This window comes from Polypterus senegalus, chromosome 3 (genome assembly GCF_016835505.1).
Source record: "Polypterus senegalus isolate Bchr_013 chromosome 3, ASM1683550v1, whole genome shotgun sequence".
NCBI lineage: Eukaryota > Metazoa > Chordata > Cladistia > Polypteriformes > Polypteridae > Polypterus > Polypterus senegalus.
Genome location: NC_053156.1, coordinates 135,817,077 through 135,833,014, shown reverse-complemented (window position 1 = coordinate 135,833,014; position 15,938 = coordinate 135,817,077). Strand labels below are relative to the sequence as shown.

General features: G+C 37.8%; 1 protein-coding gene across 4 annotated transcripts in view; it reads left to right on the top strand.

The window, feature by feature from the left end:
• The window catches only part of manea (mannosidase, endo-alpha), a 46,268-nt gene that overhangs the window by 372 nt on the left and 29,958 nt on the right, over positions 1-15,938 (top strand). The window contains exons 1-2 of one of the 4 annotated variants that reach the window (XM_039747973.1): positions 4,714-5,143; positions 8,605-8,640. The gene's annotated coding sequence lies outside the window, so the exon portion shown is untranslated. Of the gene's footprint in view, positions 1-4,713; positions 5,144-8,604; positions 8,731-15,938 lie in introns of those variants that run through there. The other 3 variants (XM_039747971.1, XM_039747969.1, XM_039747972.1) reach the window with 3 other exon arrangements.

Here is a 15,938-nt window from a genome sequence, read left to right as displayed (position 1 = left end):
TGTTCAGTACAGGGTGTTAAACGTGCGTGCGTGCTGCTGATTTTCAGGGGAAAAGACAATCCTGTAGAAGTATCCCAACATGTCACCTGGGCAGTTGGCGGAGCTTCAGCTTGCACGAGTCAGTGTCTTAAAGCTATTGTCTATATTTGACTTCCTATTAAAATAATTACTTCCTTTATCACTATACGACTTACGTGGCCAAAGGCAAGTAAATCGCTGTATTCGTCTTTAAAATGTAAATGTAAAAGATAAGAACGGAAGTGGTAAATACAAAAGTGTTAACCAGCTTTGACTAGTTTGACTCATGTATTCATTTTCTAATGACCGTTTCTAATTTGGTTTTATTTTATTTTTTGCATCTTTTCCTTTTACATTTTGTAGAACCCTTTAAGCTCCATGTTTTTATGAAAATGTGCTATAAAACCCCCAGGGTGAAATTTTGTTTTTACAGAATCTCTTTAAATAAATACATGATTAGATAATATAAAGCATTTTATTTATATAGTGCTTTTCCCATGCTCAGTGTGCTTCACAGAGACTCATAAAGGAACAGCAGCCATATGTAACATATAGATACAGGATATACAAATGCATTAAATTAAATAAAAGACAATAAACCAGAGTAAAATACTAAATTCAATACTAAATTGCCTAGCAAATAACATCTTTTGTGATATACACACAAATTATACTGATCATCTGGACAGAAAGGAAGACTAAAAGAGGAGGCAGAATGTCAGGTTAAGTTGTTGTTTAAAAGAATGGAGTCAAATTATCTAATTAATTTAAGGAGGTCATGCCAAAGTCTGGGCACTATACAGTTAAAGGTCCTGTCACCCATAGAGTGCTAATTAGTGTGGGGCACAACAGATTGCCAGAATCGGAGGACCTTAATGGGCGAACAGGAGCATAATGATGAAGAATCACTGAAATAGTCCGGTGCAAGGGCATTTAAAGCTTTGTAGGTTATTAGTAGAATTTTATATTCAATACCGTAAGACTCGGGGAGTCAATGGAGGCGATGCAGGATCGATGTTATGTGCTTGCTGTTGCTGGTCTGTGTTAGGACTCTTGCAGCAGAGTTTTGAAACAACTGGAGCTGTTATATAAGATTAGAAGTGGCACCTGCCAGTAGAGATTTAAAATAATTAATACAGGATATGATTAAAGCATGGACAAGTTTCTCAGCATTAGAAAAGGAGAGGAATGAGCAAACACAGAATGTGCTATGCAGGTGAAAGTAGGAAAGTTTCAAAAATGGTTTATGTGGGTGGAATAAGGGAGGATTCAAAAATTACACCAAGATTCCTTTCATAAAAGAAGGTCTGATGAGATCACTGTCAAGAGTGAATAAAAAGGAGCTTATTTTCTTAAATTATGCTTTAGTGCCAATTCGCAGGAGTTCAGTTTTGTTACAATTTAATTTTAAAGAGCTATGCTCTGTCCAGGTTTTAATTTCAGTGAGGCAAATTGAGAAAGCCCTGATTAAGTTTTGCTTTTTAACATTGAAATAGAGTTGAGCATCATCTACATAAAAATGATAACCCAGTCCATCGCTACAAATGATATGGCCAAGGGGAAGCATATAGATACAAAAGAGCAGAGAGCCAAGGACAGAGCCCTGGGGAACCCCTTGTATGACAGGCACTAAGCTGAATCTGCTGTTGTCAAGACTAGCAAACTCTTGCCTGTCAGTCAGATAGGACTTGCACCACTGGAGGGCAGTGCCAGAGATACCCAGCGTTTTCTCCATTCTGGACAGTAGAATGTCATATCTGACAGTGTCAAATACTGCACCAGGATCTAACAGAATTAATATACTGGTTTGTCCAGAGTCTGTTGCCATAAGCAAATCATTGGTTACCTGAAGCAGAGCAGTTTCACAGCTGTGCACCATGAAGACAGACTGAAAGGGTTCAGTCAAATTATTAGAAGTTAAATAATTGGTGAGTTGGGAGGTTATAACACAGTCACGGAACATTTGACAGAAAAGGTAAGTGAGAAATAGGCCAGAATTGTTAATATTGTCTGCATCAAGACCAGACCAGGGGTTACAGAAGCATTTTTAAAAGTGGCCAGCACAAAGCCAGTGTCAAGGGATGTATTTATTATTGTTTTAACAGTCAGGATTATGGCATGAAGGCAGAACTTAAGAATTGTAGTGGGGACATGTTCTCCAGTACACAGGTAGTGGGCATCATCTTAAAAAGCAGGTCATTAACAAATGCATAAATATGACTGGTAAAAATTTAGAAAAAGAGCTGGATGGAGTGGGCAGACAGGGAAAGATATAAATGGATGATAGATTTATGTTAGTTGAATTATTTAGATCTTTAATTTTATTGTGGGAAAAGTGGAGGAATTTTTCACAGTCTTCAGTAGACGAGGTAATTGGGCCAGATGCAGGTTAAACTAGTTTATTTACTACAAAGAACAAAACCCTTGGTTTATCATGGCCACTTTCTATTGTTCTACCATAAATTGTGTTCTTGGCTGCAGTTAGTGCATCCCTGTAAACCCTTTGATAGTCAAGAGAAAAACTGGATGTGCACAGTGAGGCCAGTCTTACATGAAATTGTCTCAAGGTTTTCATAGACCATAACTCTGAATTATACTATGGACATGAGCACTTAAAGGAAACCTCCTCATGCTTTAAAGGAGGTGTTTTATCTACTGCTGGGTTATGTGATCAGTAAGACTATCTAGTGTTTATGGAATAGGTGAAGACAAAACAAAAAGATCAGAAATAGAAATAGCAAGGATAGGACAGATATTTTTAAGTTTTCGGAAAGAAATTTGACATTTACAGGTAAGAGGAGGGAAAGGTGATGATACAGCGAAAAGTGCTGCTTTATTATCCGAGAGCTCCAAGTCACTGCTATAAATGTCGCTGACAGATAAGCCAGATGCACAGATCAGGTCCAATATATGACCACCAGAGTGAGTAGGAAAATCAACATATTGCACCAAGTCAAAACAGTCCAGTAAGGATAGGAATTCATTTCGTAGCATACATGTAGTAATGTCAATATGTAAGTTGAAATCATCAAGAAGAATACATTTCTGTGAAAGGGAACTTAAGTGTGTTAATAATTCAGTCAGATCAGATAAAAAAAATACATTGTATTTTGAGGGACGATAGAGAACAATGAGTAAGACAGGACCTGTTTTCATTATTAGCTTAAGAACCATACCCTCATAAGACAATGGGCAGCCAATTGGATTTTTTTGATGTTTAGTTCTCCTGTCACAATTACTGCTACTCCTCTGCCTTGTCTTGAGCTGCGAGGCTCTGCAACATAGATGTATCCTGGTGGTGTCGCCTCCGTGAGAGACCTAACATCTTTTGCTTTTTGCCAGGTTTCTGTTAGGCATAGAATTACAAGGTTGGAGTCTGTTAATGAATTCTGACAGCACCAGCATATTGCCATTAAGAGATCTTGAGTTAAACAATGCAATATTAGCTGACAAGGATCCGTTGTGGACAGTTCCATGATCAGTTTATTTTTAAGGATTTTTCCAAAGCCATGAATGAAACGTCATATTCCTTAACAAATGCTGCCATTGAACCTTCCATTCGCAGCCCAGCACGGGCTGTGACCAGACCCACACTGTAAGTATTTCACAGTGCCAGTGTCTTTTAGGACATTCCAGTATGACCATTTGCTCTGGACAAACTCTTTAATATGAAGAAGTTTGTCACAGGAGTATTTTTGTTTACAACAGAGAAATGCTTATCTAATAATAGCAGAGAATCGGCCCAGCCTAGCACAGAAGGTGAGACAGGTGCGGTGGGAGGCACAGATGAGCGGCAGTAGTAAGCAAAAGAAGAAGCATAGTAGGAGATATCACAGGATGCACATGAATATACCAGAATTTGGAGGTTATAATGTACAGCCACATACATATAACACAAGATACAGAAAGATTCAGTTGTCCCCAAGGCTGCTAACCCAGTCAAGGAAAAGTCCATAAAGTCTGTAAAAAATAAATTCAAATTAGTACAGTTCTAGTCAGATGCATCCATGAACTATATATACAGTTAAAAAAAGTGAACAAAGTGTAAAAAGTGCAAATTTAATGTGAATTTTAATGAAAGTGTTGTTTAACAGGGAGGAGCGTGATAGCATTTGTTATAGATATATACATATATATATATATATACACAAACAATATAGTCTGAACACACACCACAAAAGGAAGAAATTTTAAAGCAAAACTTTATCAGCTACAGTTACAGTGAGGCATTATGCAGACATTGTGCTTTTGGTATTAAGGAGACCCAGTAGTGTTTCCTGGCACCTTTCTGCTGAGTACTTTGTTGGCCAAGTATATGGTTAGAATTAAGTCAGTGCTTAAAAATATATTTTACTCAATGAGCTGTAGCACATTTTACACTTTAACAAAAATATGTGCTGAAAATTTTTCCGGTTTGCATTTTTGTGTTTTGCAATGACCGTTGTAATTAGTGTAAACTTTTCTTCCATTTAAAGGATTAAATGTTAATTCTGACTAGAGACTTAACTTCAGCAGTGGGATGTACCAAGACATTTTGTGCACAAAAACACATTAAACATGGACATAAGCCATAAATTGTTGAATATATTATGCAAAGAAGTTATAGTTATATTTGATTACTTCTAAGGTTTTTTATGGTTAAATATTTTTTTTAAATTATACATGCAATATAGTTTTTCCTATTTTGTGAAGAAAGTGAAGGCATGAGAACACAACCTTAAATTAGTTAAAGACCATTTGCTAGATGGATGGATTATTTTCTTGAAGTGTTTGCACATCCATTCATGTAGGCTTCCTCCGGCACTTCGGTTTCCTCCTACAGTCGAAAGGCGTGCTGTTTGGTGGAATGGTATATTGAATTTGCACAGTATGAATATGTGTGTATTCTTGTCTTGCAGTATATTGACACCCACTATTTCCAGCAAACAGCTAACTAGCGCCTGGATTTAATTTTGGCAGTGTTGAATATATAGTGGGAATAAACACTGGAACATCAGGTTTTTATATTACATACACAGCTAGCCTGCAATTGACAGCAGATACATAGTTGCCAGTTAACTTTACTGGGCCGTCTTTGGAATATGGGGATAAATTTGAGTATCCAGGAAATGTCCATGTGGAAACTGTGAGTATATTTTAACACAATATAGCTGTTGGTAGAGTGCAGAGCCTGATATTGAATATGAATCCTTATTGTTGTGATAAGTTATTGCAATCAGAATGCCTAAGTTTCTGTATAACATTTGAACTTTAATTATTAATTTAATTTAAGTTAAAGTTGATCATTTTATTTACAGAGTACAGTGTTTAAGGAATTACATATTAGTTATGGTAATTTTCAGTAATGTAATCCTAATACATCCCCTGGCAAAATTATGGAATCATTACTGTTGGAGAATGATCTTTCAACTGTTTTATTGTGTTGCAAAAAAAAAAAAAATCACTGATATGACACAAAACTATTTTATTTAACAGCTGAACATTCTGGCATTTTAAAACATACCTTAAAAAATTAATTTAAATTATTGTATATAATGGCACATTTTTTGTTCATACCAAGTAGAGTAATAAATTATGGAATCGATCAACAATGAATAAAAAAAATTATGGAATCACCTAGTAATTTGCATTTTTAAAACAAATCTCTGCACAAGTTTAAGTAGGCCAATTAGTCTGCAGTTAAAAATGAGTGCTTGCAGACCTTAACGAGTTGTTGCATGTAAGTTGATTGACAGGAAACATGGCCCCAACAAGAGCTGTCAGCTGAAACAATGTAAATGATTATAAAACTCCTTCAAGAAGGTAATTTAACACAGAGTGGGGGAAAAAAATTTGATTGTTCCCAGTTAGCTGTGTCTAAAATTTGGAGTAAGTACAAACAAAATGGGAAAGTTGGAAAAAGAGAAACATAGAGGTAAACCAAGGAAAACGTCAAGCATCAGGATAGAAAATGTAAAGCAATATGCTGGGAAATTAGGAAATGCACAAGAAAAGAAATCAAAAACAAATGGGCCAAAACAGGAGTCAAGTTTGTGACCAAACTGTAAGAAATCGGTTGATAGAAATGGGATTTACATAAAGAAAAGCCAAAAGTAAACTATCATCAACACCTAAACAGGTGGAAACAAGGTTATAGTGGGCTAAAGAGAAGCTATCAAGGACTGTGGAATGATTGGATGAAATTAGTATTCAGTGATCAATAACAAATCTGCATTAGCCAAGAGAACTTTTTTTGGTGCTGTTCCAATGAAACATATAAAGATGACTGCCTGAAGTAAACAAGCAAATTTCCACACTAATTGCTGATAAGGGGTGCATGTCAGGTAAAGGACCAGGGGAGATGTAAATGTAATGGTATACATAGTAATTTTGGACACTTTTCTCATTCCATCAATCAAAAGTAGGTTTAGTGATGATGAAGTTACTTTTCAGGATGATGATGCTTATTGCCACAGAGCAAAAAACATTAAAACTTTCCTTTGGGAAAGGCATATCAACTCTGTGACATGGCCAGCAATCAGTCCAGTTCTCGATCTAATTGAAAATTTACAGTGGAAATGGAAAATCCACGGTCCATCACAAAGTTCCTTCCTGCAAAGCTGTTTTTTTTTTTTTTTTTCTCAATTAATTTTTTATGGCATGTTTTATAATGCCAAAATGTTCATTGTTAAATAAAACAGTTTTGTGTCATATCTGTTTTTTGCAGCAAAGTAAAACTGCTGAATGAATATCCTCAGAGTAGTAATTTTATCATTTTTGCCAGGGTTTGTACATTACTTGGTTATATACTCAAACACTTTAGGATTTGTGGAATAAAGTTTTTTTTTTTTTTAACAATTTAGATGATTCATGAGAGTGACAGACACAGTCCGCCAGTTTGCAACGCAAGTGTAGGTTACACAGAGAACTGAATACACACCTTTTTGTAAGGTGTAAAGTAAGCAAATGGAAGCTATAACAATTATTTGAATTCAGAAATCTTTTGATATTAGTGTCTTTTTGAACTATTGGAACTTAGTCTAAAACTTTTTATTTTTTTGGTAGCAGTCCAGAAACTAAGAATTGTTATAATATTTCATTTCCAAAAGCAATGTTGGCTTTATACACAGATGTTTATTTTTTCTGACAAGCATGTCACTCTATTCTATTGAAGAGACTGTGGTGGCATAATTTACATTTTGATTTTGTGGAGAAAGTACATGGCATACATTCTAATTGAATGGGATCAAATAGTGACCAACACTGGACAACAGGAAACAATGTGAAAAACATTCATGGAAAAGATGGAAAAAAAATTCTCACATAACTCATGTTGCATAATCCACAGGTTCTTATTCATTTGTATGCTCAAGAGGTGTAAGATGCATGCACTAATGTTACTAATATACAGTAGACCCCTGAGAAGTCCCGGTTCAGAGTTCACGGCCTTAGTTAGGTTCTAAAGAAAAATCCGCCTAATACGACTAATAATTGTTAGCGGAAACTGCAAATATCCTCCACAGTTTTTTGTGATTTTTTTCATGGCAATACAGTACACCCCCAGAATTTGCGGGAGTTATGTTCCTAGAGCACCCGCAAATTGTGAAAAACCGTGAATTTTGGATGTGGTTAAAAAATGGTTTTTAAATGCCTATTTTTACAGTTTAAACCCTAAATACAGTATGCCCCCAAAGCACTTTAATTTCGTTGCAAATTCAGCTTAATGCATTAATTCATCTATTATAAAAAAAAAATCCTGGGAGGGAGACTAGGGAGACGAGATATGATCTTCTCGGAAGACAATTTGACGTCCCGTGAGAGAAGGCAGTGAGACAACACTTAAAACAAGTTCACAGACATCTAACCAAGCATTTGTTAGAATGCTTTTGGCAGACACGCTTTATGTGCTCCCAGCTCTTAAAACTACGACAAGCAGAACAGGCAGGTTGCCAGTAGCAGCAGCAGGAAGTCGGCAGATGATCTGACCGCTTCTCCTTAGTGTGCATTCAGCCCCCACTCCCCTTCACAATGCGAGCGGCAGAGGCACAAAGTGGCAAAAGGACAACGGCTGTACAGAGTTTGCAATGATTGACGTACAGCACGACAAAAAGAACACGCAGCTCGCCAGCAGTCGCAACAGAAAGACAGAAGATGATCTGACGGCATCTCCTTAGCGTGCATTCCAAAACCCAACCCCTCACAACACAAGCTGCGTTATACATCTTGCGAGAAAGATTTAACCAGGGCCAGAAATAAAGGACAAGTATTGTTTTTACAAAAGCTTTAAAGTAAAAGTGAAAATAATGCACATGTAACAATTCCCATGAAAATAATAATCTCTTTAAATTGTATATCCAGTTAACCAAACCCGGGGGTGGGCGAGCAAAGCATGCAGGGAGCGGATCCCTCTAGTTACCTAAAAAATGACCTTAATACATTACCTAAAAACAGAATGTAAAGGTAAACATAGGAAATTAATATTTGCTTTTTATAGCATTGATGAGATCAAGTTACTTTTTTGCCATTATAAAAACAAAGTAAAAAAAAAAAAACAACGCTCAAAAGTGAAAGAATAACATGTATATATATATTTTTTTCTTTTCTTAGGATTCCTGTCATGTGATTATGGAAAACGTCTGTCAAGTAAGAAAACACCTTTCACGTTGAAGTGCACTAAAGCAGAAATCTCATTAATAATAAACAAGAAAAAACATTGGGGAATGTAGGGCAGAGGTTAGTGCTTCTACCTCATAATTCCAGAGTCCTGGACTCAAATTGTGGGAAAGCACTGCATGTTTACATGTACTCCTTGTAGATTTTCTTCCCACATACCAAAAGGTTTGCATGTTAGTTTGATTGCAGGTTTGAAATTCACTTAGTACGAGTAAGTGTGGGTGTGTACATAACTGTGTCATGTTACCAATTGGTGCTTGGCCCAGGGTTGTTTCCTTGTTTTCCTCCCAAGACTGCTGGTGTAGTCTTTTACTTCCTCCAACCCTAAACTTCGGAAACAAGTTAGAAAATGAAAAGATGGCAGAAATCCTTTAGAAATAATTTTAGAAGTCCATATCTGTGAACTAATATAATTTCTCTTCTTATGATTGGTGTGCATAACATATATTTCAGTTTCTTCCATGCTTGGTATAGATAAAAGGAAGCTAAGTTCTGTGCTTGGACTTGATATGTTCATGTCTTTGAAGCCATTTGCAGAATTGTAAAGTACAAATTTGATTCCCTTCAGGAAATGTTACTTAGAAAAAAATAAGATTTAGGCAGAGAGAATAAGTAAAGAAATGGTATGGCAAATTAAGCATCACACTTTCTCTGTTCAAGTGGCCTTGTGCCAATGAAGTACATTGGTGGAAGAAACATTAGTGTAGCTCTCCAGCTTATTAGACGGGGAATTTAGCATTGTAGGCAACATTTAGAAAATATGCATTGTCTTATTTAAGAATTACTAGTAATAATTATAAACAGCATGAATGATACTCATTTGACAGAATACATTATTCTAGCCCAGTAGATAGGTTGCATATATTTAATGGAGGATAAAGTGAAATAATTTCTTTTTTAAAGTTGAGAATTTGTTTTTAATGATGGTAAAATGTTTTGAATTATGTTTTTTTTTTGCCACATTATAAATCTGGTATTATAAGTAATTCTAATACTGACTAAGGTTGGAGAGAGTACATTGATTTTTTGATCAGCAGAATATGGAATTGTTGTTTTTGTTATCTGTAAATATTGCACAAGTAAAAAATTTGTAAATATTACTCTAGTCTCTAATCAACGTAATTTATTGACACAGAACATCAAACTATTTTGCCTGTCACTAAATATATTAAGGTTTCATTGCCTCCTTTTATTTTGTAACCTGTAACAGTAAAGTAAGGGGTATTTCAAGATGTTTTATATGTTTCATTAAGATGTAATTAGTTGGAATGCTTGTAAAAGTAGAGATATGTGGTTCCATTCAAATATTGCTAGGGTAGTCTCTGTAACTTCATAGTAGTTATGTTCATGAACTACTACTAGAGAAAGTAATTCTCCTCCTTAATAGAAATACAGTGATCCCTTACTATATCACGCTTAGACTTTCACGGCTTCACTCCATCGCGGATTTTAAATGTAAGCATATCTAAATATATATCACAGATTTTTCACTGGTTCGCGGATTTCTGTGGACAGTGGATTTTTTAATTTCTGGTACATGCTTCCTCAGTTGGTTTGCCCATTTGATTTCATACAAGGGACTCCATTGGCGGATGGCTGAGAAGCTACCCAATCAGAGCATGTATTACGTATTAAATGAAACTCCTCAATGATATATGATATGCTTCCTGCGCGGCGCTTCGCATATTTGAAAGCCCAAACAGCACATATTGATTTTTCCTTTTCTCTGTCTCTCTCTCTCTCTGCTCCTGACGGAGGGGGTGTGAGCAGAGGGGTTGTTCGCACACTGGCCTAGAGGATACGGACGCTCCTCTAAAAAATGCTGAAAGACTACCTTCACATTGCTGCCTTCCTTGCAGCTGCTTTGTCCTGCGGTGTTTCGCATACTTAAAAGTCCGAACAGCCCCATTTGATTGTTTGTTTTTCTCTCTCTCTGTCTCTCTCTCTCTCTCTCTCTCTCTCTTTCTCTCTCTCTCTGACATTCTCTGCTCCTGATGTGCACTCCTTTGAACAGGAAGATATGTTTGCATTCTTTTAATTGTGAGATGGAACTGTCATCTCTGTCTTGTCATGGAGCACAGTTTAAACGTTTGATTAAAGGTGTTATTTCATGTCTATTGGGCTCTAATAATGTTAAAAAAACGTATTTAGAAGGTCGTAAACAGGTTTTCTATGCTTCAAATTCATTTGTCGTGATAGAGTCTGGAACGGATTAACAGCGATAAACAAGGGTTTACTGTACAGTATTTCCATAAGAAGGTTAGTATAACAGGCAAATTTTTAAGCACATAAATTTAGAGTTTTTCACAATGCTGTTAATGTTAATAATACAGCATCTATGAAGCTGGGAGCCAGAAAATGAAGAAAATATTTTTAAAAAATGATGTAATTAATTAATGAATTATTCCATTAATTAATATAATTAATTACATTCAATTAATAAATCCAAAATAATTTAGCTACAGTGGATGGCTTACTGGAGGATATACTTCAGTTACATTTGGTGCACACAAAAGTACAAAATGATTGAAAATGGTGACAAAGTCTCTACTGTGCATTACTGTTCCTCATCGTTAGTGATATGTGCTACATATTCATTCACTTTGAAAGTAATTTGCTTAATTCCTAATTGACTCTTTGAGGGCTGAATATTTTTTCCAAAAAAATGTAGTTTTCTAAAAAGCACACAAAGCAATGGTTCAGCACAGAATTTAACATAAAACATCTGTTGCTGCGTGCCATGGTCGCCAATGTGCCAGGAATGTGCAGCAGGCTTGCTGCCAGGCTGTCTTCGTGTGATGGGGCTGTGGCAGCAGTAGTTGTGAGTGCATCACAAGCTGGTTTGTACCTTTGTCATTGTAAGTGGCGGTCCTCCCAGATGAACATTGCCATATGCTATGTTCTGTACTTGGGCCACTAGGAGGAGATAGAGAGATGTAAAAAGAAAGAGTGATAAGAAAAATGAAACGTTTCGGAGGACTAATTGTTTCCTGTTGTTGCTTCCAGTTGTTGGATTAAATCATTAACTTTTGGGTACTGAGTCTTTAAATTTTATTCTCTGACAACTTCACTAATTGGTGATGAGGTACTTACTTACTTCTACTGTTCTACAATGGCTGTTGCTGCTACTCCTTTTCCTTCACCATTTCTTCCATGTCCGGGTGAACCCACTATACCGTTCGAAATGTGGCTGAAAATGTTCAGTAACTACATACTGGTTCTTGGTGCATCAGGAGATGAATGCCCGGAAGCAAGCAAACAGGCATTTCTCCTTCATTGTCTGGGAACAGAAGATCAGAGATTGTTTTACACGCTTCCGAATCAAGGTATGTCAATGGAGGACGCCATTACGACTTCATAAGTTCACTTTGCTCCACAGATAAATGTTGTTGCTGAACGTCATGCTTTTAGAAAACATGCTCAGGCTGCTAATGAAACTATTTCACAGTACGTAGCCGCACTAGGTGACTTGTAAAATTAATGTGAGTTTGACACTAAGCTGGATGAAATTTTATGAGATCAGTTGGTGAAACACGTGGCTAGTCATCGCATACATGAACGATTACTTTCAAAAGCTGATTTGATTTTGGATAAAGCTATTACGATTGCTATGCAAATTAAAGCTGCTGGTGAGAAGGGCAAAGTTTATTTTGTGTGATCAACCAGTGCTGGTACAAACTTTACACACTAAACCTGCGTCTGCTGCTGGCCGCCGCCGCAACAGACCTTTCAGGCCTCCTTCAGTTTCACAACCTAAAGCTGCTGCGCCTCCTGCAGCCTCTGTTTGTGCTTGCTATCGCTGCAGATGTGATAAGCATCTTGCAAATGATAAAAATTGTGAAAAGACTGGTCATTTTGCACGGGTTTGCCATTCTCTGCAAACATGCTCTGTGCAAGAAGCTGCCTTACCTGAGCTTCAGATCCTTAACTTAAGTGACCATTCAGAGCCCGATAGAATCCGTTGCAGTATCACAATGAAAATGTCAACTGTTACTGCACTTGTGGATCTAACTGTGGATTCTGGATCATCCGTATCCATTTTTGCCTAAATTTATATATGCTGCAAACTTTCAAGGAGAACCTTTACTGCCACCTTCAGCTAAGCTAGTGACTTATTTACATTCTCCACTCCCTGTGCTTGGTTGCTTACCTGTTACTGTGTCCAAAGATGATGTTACATGTTCTATATCAGTCTTCATAGTAGAGTCTGGGACTGCTTTGTAGGGAATGTATTTAATAAAGAGTCTACATTTGTGCTTTAACACTAGAATTACCAGAGCCTACGAAAAACTCTTAAATCCGTCCCACCTTAAATCGCTTCTTAAATCCCTTCACACCTCTCCGCCAGCGTCCTTTGTCTTCTAAATGTGCTGATAAAGAGAAGCTACAAGCAGCCGGCTATTCCATCCCCCCACCAATTTAGAATGTGCACAAACTTCTCCAAGCCCATGCCTTGATTGAGTATCTGGGAGTGAAATGGATTTTTAGAGTGGAAATAATAGATCATTATTTGGAACACACGCATTTCATGTCTGTTCCGTTTCTACAGTAATCTGTGTAAACACATTGTTAAAACATAAACGTTTTTTATATTCTAGTAGTAGATGACAAAATGTAGGCATAAACTATATAATCTGTGAAGCCTGAAGTCCAAATATCAAAGACATATTTTTACAAAAGGTACAAATATATAAGAAAACAATTGCGCTTTTATTCAAAAATATACCTGCAGAGAAAAAAGCCGCCTTAACATGTGACATTGACACCCACTAATTATGACCGCCTTCGTGGCGCAATACATTCGGGTACTGACTGGGAATCAAAAGGTGCGAGTTCGATTCTGCAGTATTCCGTTTTGAGAAGTAAACTGTAAAGTCTTACTATTTTAGAATAAAAGCATACATTTGATTTCAGTCTGTAACAGCAGGTGTAATTTATGATCCTTATAAAGGTTAGCTTTTTTTTTTTTAAATTCACTTTTCATTCTTTCAGTCGCGTTCAGAATCAATCCATACAACCCCATCTGACACGGCTGTTTTTACATAAAGACGCGCTATAGCTCTGCAGTGTACCACGATGCATACTGACGCACCCCCCCCACCCAAAGGGTTCTGACACACAAACGCTGGCGAAGCTGCCTTCTTTGTATCTCACTGTCACTTGATTTCCTTTTTATTCAGTTTTATTGAGTGTTCCTGCCAGTCCCCGCATGTTACTGTATGCTGTTTCTTTTGTACTCCATGACATGCAGAGGAGAGAATGGTAAAGAGCAGTAACTTCGGCGCTATATGCAATCATCAGACACTCCCCATCTGCCCTGTGTCGCTCAAACACAGGAACATATGTTGGTGTAAAAGTATAACAAAAGTACACTTTTATTCAAGTGCACTTATTCTATTGCCTTTTCCTGTAAGAAGCAATGTACACACTTCTCAGTATGCTGTGGTTTCTAGTACACACCTTAAAGAATGAGACAATATATGTAAAAACATCATAACACTAATGCAATATTATTTGAAAACGAACAGCGTCAGATTGGGTGTGAATTTATGCAGGAACTGGAAATTCTCTGATGTGGGATTAGTTCTGTATGGTTGTGGGCTTGGGTATGACTGGTGGACATAACTGGGAATTACTGTGAATGTGCTTGGTGTTTTGAGAAGAAGAAGGCAGCTTCGCCAGCGTTTGTGTGTCAGAACCCTTGGGGGGCGGGGGCTGCGTTAGTATGCATTGTAGTACGCATTGTAGTACACTGCAGAGATATAGCGCGTCTTTATGTAAAAACAGCCGTGTCAGATGGAGTTGTATGGATTGATTCTGAACGCGACTGAGAGAATGAAAAGTGAATTAAAAAAAAAAAAAGCTAACCTTTATAAGGATCATAAATTACACCGGCTGTTACAGACTGAAATCAAATGTATGCTTTTATTCTAAAATAGTAAGACTAAGAGCAGTTTACTTCTCAAAACGGAATACTGCAGAATTGAACTCGCGACCTTTTGATTCCCAGTCAGTAACCGAATGTATTGCGCCACGGAGGCGGTCATAATTAGTGGGTGTCAATGTCACATGTTAAGGCGGCTTTTTTTTCTGCAGGTACAGTATATTTTTGAATAAAAGCGCAATTGTTGTCTTATATTTGTACCTTTTGTAAAAATATGTCTTTGATATTTGGACTTCAGGCTTCATACATTATATATATGAGGCACTTGTGCTAATCGCTGGAGACTTTAACCATGTAACGCTGGACAAAACATTACCTGCCTTCTCCCAGTATGTGGATTGTAACACTCGGGGAAACAGGACTATCGACCTACTGTATGCAAACGTTAAAGGCGCATACAGCGCCACCCCGCTGCCTGCGCTTGGGAAAGCAGATCATAACCTGGTTCTGCTTCAGCCTCAATACAAACCAAGAGTGAGGGCGCTACCTACAACTACACGCTCATTCAGGAAGTGGTCCCCTGAGGCAGAGCAGGCTCTGAGAGACTGCTTTGGAACTACAGACTGGGATATATTGCTTGGGTCACATAGTGAGAACATTGAAGAGGCTGTTGAATGCACAACTGATTACATCAACTTCTGTATGGACATTGTAGTTCCAGTAAGAACCGTATGCTGCTATGCTAACAACAAGCCATGGGTTACAAGTGACATCAAGGGCCTTTTGAACCAGAAGAAAAGGGCTTTTAAAGGTGGTGATCAGCATGAGCTCAAGTGCGTGCAGAAGGAACTCCCGAGTCCAGCTCAGGGTGTCGAAAGAGCAGTACAGGAGAAAGCTGGAGCAGAAGTTGCAGAACAACAGCATGAAGGAAGTGTGGGATGGGATGAAGATTATCACTGGCTGCAGCTCGAAGCGGGGTGCCGCCATCGAGACAGACGTGGAGAGAGCAAACCAAATGAACAACTTCTTTTAATAGGTTTGATCACAGTAACCCACTCTCACCTCGAGTACTGCATCCTCCAACCATCCTTCTGCTGATACCAGCATAGGTGAGACATCCCCACCCACAATTACAGCAGCCCATGTGAGCAGAGAGCTGAAAAGACTTTGTGCCAGCAAAGCAGCGGGTCCAGATGGTGTATCGCCACGACTGCTGAAGGCCTGTGCGTTGGAACTGGGGAGTCCTCTACAGCGCATCTTCAACCTGAGCCTGGAACAGGGAGAGTCCCAAGGCTTTGGAAAACATCTTGTATCACCCTGTCCCAAAGGTATCACGTCCTAGTGAGCTGAATGACTTCCGGCCTGTTGCTCTGACGTCACATCT